Source organism: Palaemon carinicauda, chromosome 2, assembly GCF_036898095.1.
Source record: "Palaemon carinicauda isolate YSFRI2023 chromosome 2, ASM3689809v2, whole genome shotgun sequence".
In the NCBI taxonomy this organism is placed as follows: Eukaryota; Metazoa; Arthropoda; class Malacostraca; order Decapoda; family Palaemonidae; genus Palaemon; species Palaemon carinicauda.
Window position 1 is genome coordinate 12,575,524 of NC_090726.1, and position 5,000 is coordinate 12,580,523.

The following is a 5,000-nucleotide window of genomic DNA, read 5'->3' on the forward strand; positions in this document are numbered from 1 at the left end:
TCAATAAATCAACTTATTTGTTATTTTTAGTTTAACACCTTGGATAACAATAATTCCTATTTAGTCCTAGATTACAATTTTCTCTCTCATCTTGTCTATGTCTACACTCTAGACACATGCTTCGATTAAAAAAGGGAATCGTATATGTGCGGGATCACAGAGATTAGATTTTAGTCCTTTTAATATCTCTTCTCATGCTACTATAGTTTATGATTTTGCAATAATGTAAAAGCACAGAATCCACCATCACAGAATACGTGTTATTGTACGTCCACACGACCGGGTAGTGTCGTAGAGCAATTATCTTTTTAGACAATGATTGATAGGAGGACTGAGCGTCGATGACATTAGAAGCATGCAAATTAAAGGCATAACTCTGGCTGAAAATAATACTCTCAGATCTATCACATCCCCATGTTCCCTTTACTTGATCAAAGGGCAAAGTTAAACACCTGTATTTACGCATAGGTAAAGAATCAAATGTCCAGTCCGAAGCAGTACGAAATCATGATCATATTTGTTGGACAGCAAAAATCATATTTGTTGGACAGCAAAAAAAAAATAAATAAATAAAATAAAAAAAATAATGCACTGCAGCATTGCAATTGCAGCACTTTTAGATCTAGGAGGAACTCGTGAACCAATTTCATAACTGCAAGAGGCCTACGAATCGAATATAACAGATATAATAAGACGAAAATGTATACAAACACAGGATACAATCTGCTTAGATGTAGTAAAACCCATTTATAAAACCAAGCAGAGAACACTTTAGGGACAAAACTAGTAACTAACAGCAAGTCGTACTGTCAACATGGTATGTGCTGAATTACACAGTAAACATTTAGAATCTCTTGCCTGGGGTCATGAGATTTGTTGTTCCTTATCTTAACTACGAACGTGGCAGTCAGATCCCGAGTGTTCTCCTTTGCAGGACTGAGTATTACTGTTCTTTTTAGGTCACCAAGCACTTCCCAGTAATGTGGATGTACAGTACATTACCTTATACATGTTTGGCAAGTATGAGGTTTTTGGCTGCAACCAACCGCCTTTTAGAAGTTATTCTGTCGAGTTTAAATCTGGTATTGGCCTAAATAATGTTTCCATTTTTAAAAGTAGTTATATATACGCTTCAAAATGTTCGACTTCGCAACTTTGATACATTATGAAATTACGCTTTACAATCTAGAGACGAATTCGTGAACAAGTAGTTTGTTTATACTACTAAAATAATGAGCTTGCTTTTAAATTGATTATACTGTAGATATGCGAGAACTTACCCACCATTCAAGATATCACTCAAAATTTTTTGTCTAAATTTGAATCTAACCTAGAATTTTGATTGCCAATTAAGAATGCTAACCATAGAAGCTTACTAAGCTTAAACAAGTTCGGGAGCATTAAATTGAAAACCAAAAGTAAAGGTAGTATATATGAAAAAAAGAAGTTAGAAAAAAAAATCCCACGTAACTGTAGAAAACCAAGTAAGACTGAAGGTATTATTCAACTTTATTATTTTGAAATTCATCACACTTTTGAAAAGTGCCCTGTTTTTTCTGTAGAGTAAATAAATTAATCCATATTGACACAAACTGACTATCAGCTGTTTTAAGACTTCCAGTAATAAGACTACTTAAACAGAAATACTAACATTTAAGGATTGCAATAGTACAAGGGGAACTGGAAAGACTTCAAAACTTATAACATTCTAAGAAAAGAGATTTTTAAAAAATTCATTAATTTTTTTTTTTAATAATTCATTACTAAGAAAAGTGCATTTTGAGCATTCAAAACTCTGAGGAGTTTTAACAATTCACAGGGAAAAAAGATCATTGAGGAAAACAATTCCCAGATATACTCCCTTCTAAGGCAACTATAAAACATTACGGAATGGCAGCTTTAAATGATCATTATTTTGGTCTTAGGTTAACATCCAGTAATAAAACAATAACTTATAAACATGTAATATATATTTACCAAGACAATAATAAAACCGCCAAAGCATTAAAACATTACAGAATAGGTTAAAAAGCATTAAAACCTTACAGAATTGGTTAGATATGAATAAAATACAGTTCTATTAAACAGTTCAGAATGGACACTCATTTCAACATTAAAATAGTGTCTTATAAAAAATAGAATATAGTTTCATCCATTGGACCCAAATACCATGAAGATACAGAAGACGGTAATAGGATTTTTTTTTGGGGGGAGGGGGTAATGTGTAAACCGTCCTCTTGAGGACGGTCGAAAAAAAAATGAAAAAAAAAAAAAAAGAACTTTAAGACTTTCCACTTATCACATTTCATTTTTTGAGACCTCGGATCGATTATCTTCTGTGTCCCGTTAATGAAGCCTTGAAGTTTAACCGTCGAAACTTATATCTGCCTGTGAAGTAAGGAGAACTTGTCAAGTAAATTTGAGAAAATATAATCACTCCAAGTAGTTCAACCATCAGCCATCTCAGTATGTACTACAATGATAGCAAGATCCTAAATTAGTAGTTATGTCAATGTGCTTGAGCAAACATTCGATGATTTCCTCATGCATTTAAAAGGAATTCCTTTCAAATTGGATGACTAACAGATTGGTTCATATTAAAACATAAAACCAAAAACCATGTTGTAACCCATATGACTAGGATTATTAATTTAGAATAGCATACCTAGCAAAAGCAGAAAACAGAAAGTAGGACCAGAAAATTAACTGGAACAAGAGAACATATGTATCAAATAAAGACTTCAGGACAGTGAATTAAGAAATTGGTAAAATAAGCAAGCAAAGTATTAAATGAGTAAGAAAACTGACAAAGCCACTGCAAATGGAAATTTAGGACAGCGAATTAGGAAATTGGTAAAATAAGCAAGCTAAAGCATGAAATGAGTAAGAAAACTGACAAAGCCACTGCAAAGGGAAATTTAGATACTTATCACGACTAAATTAGTTCAAAATATCATACAAGTACCTGCACAGTTTTGAAGAGTTACGTCTCTCCCTTAGCATCATTATAGTCTTCAATAGGCGAAAGCACTTTAATTTGACGGATACGCGATTCCACACAAATATCTGCATTCAATAATATATTAAACTGTAGCACGTAGGTCTTAATTGGTACACCAAAACGTTCCATCAGACTGATTTCGTGCCATCCACTGCGTTGTTCAAGTTCAACTAATACTATCGGTTTCAACATCCCAACAAAATTACCACCCCAGATATATAGTTTCCTAGGAGCATGTTTTTTATCTTTATCATAATCCACATATATCCATATAGATCCAATCGCCATTTCAGCCCAAAAGCCTAAAGTGACCTTGTGAGGCAGTCGACCATCAGACTGCCAGTAAGTATCAAGGGATCCGTCTCGCAAGTTATGAACTCCGTGTTTCTTATAAGAACTCGATGTAAACCAATGTGCTTCCTTCCCTATGTCTTTAGCTAGTCCACAGTTTATCTCCCTCTCCGGAGCAACGGTACCTTCGACGAATGTTGACATTTTCTAGCCTTTTCGTGCTAGTTAGATTCCGTCCAGACTAACGTAAAGTTATTCCGAAGTTGTCGATGAAAACCTCTCGTAGTTGGCAAGAGAGCTGCGAAATGCGTTGATGACCGAACTAGGAGCCGGTAACAGCTTGTAGAATTGATAAAACGACCATATACCATGTTAAATGAAATAATGTCTATGAAAAAAAGTCAAATACAAAAAAAGAAAAAAAAATACAATTTCAATATTCGTCATAAACTAAACTTCAATAGAGGAATGAGCAGGATACTATGAGGATCACGAGCACGCACAAACATACATACACACACACTATATATATATATATATATATACACATATATATATATATATATATATATACATACATATATATACATACATATATATATATATATATATATATACATATATATATATATATATATATATATCACACACACGATTGTGTAGGCATATACAACTCAATGTAAATTCGTAAACCTGCTTCCGGAAAGCATTAATCCCCATGATTGTATCTCTATTATAACTTAATGGGAAAAGAAAAATTGAGTTAATGTCTCACTGCTGCCATCATCAATTACAATAAATGGAGTAATTTCATCAGCAATTAGTTATCAAAAGCTAATGAAGGAGGTTTTCTCGTGTCTGTAACTGTGTGCAGGTCATCCATCAGTAATTCCATTTCATGTATCATACATAAAACTCCATGGAACTGAAATTTTTACTATCAAAGGCTCTTCGATTCACTTTACTTTTGAATGGGGCAAATCTCCAGATATTATAGATGAGATTTTGAATTAGGAAATTATCATGACACATTCTGTATTGAAGCAAAGGGTGAAGATAAATGGAATGCAATATGTGGAAAAGAGCTTATGAATTCTCATAAAAAATTCTATAATGCAGTTATGAAAGCCCTTCAAAATCAAGGAATAGAAGAATCTTACGAGTATGTTAGAACACTTGAAGATATCTACACATCTCCAGTCGGGACATCTGATAATGCCTTGATTTCATTAGTAGTGAAGATTTAGCAGCCTGTCACTGATGTATCATACTCATGTAAGATTTATTTGATATCTCAAGCAGACTGGAATGGGATTTTTCATGATCTTTTGGGCTTGAATTGGTCACAATTGCATAGTAGTGTTGATCCTGTTGTCCCTTTGAATGAAAATCTCGTCAACATAATATGTATATCAGTCATAAAACTACATAAAAATAGTGGGAAAATTCCGATTGTGAAATACCCCACTAATTGAAAAAATAATGAACAAATATATGATAATTATTATGTTTTTTGTATAGATTAAATACAAAATAGATTATGTATTATAGTACCACGCTATGGGATATTTATTTTTTTCTATCCAGATAAGTATTCATTAAAAATTGCTATGATATAAAAGGTAGCATACATTTTGAATTACCCTCACTAAATTCAACTATTATAAAAAAAAAATTACCACACACATTTAATAGAGACATTAAAAGA

At 32.8% G+C, this 5,000-nt stretch overlaps 1 long non-coding RNA gene across 1 annotated transcript; it reads right to left on the reverse strand.

Annotated features, from left to right (window-relative positions):
* Positions 1–1,952: 1,952 nt before the first annotated feature.
* On the reverse strand, positions 1,953–3,555 carry LOC137615284 (uncharacterized). Its single transcript, XR_011039204.1, has 2 exons — positions 2,966–3,555; positions 1,953–2,388 (listed from the first exon to the last, which is right to left on the reverse strand). It is a non-coding gene; the product is annotated as an uncharacterized lncRNA (long non-coding RNA).
* Between the last annotated feature and the right edge of the window lie 1,445 nt (positions 3,556–5,000).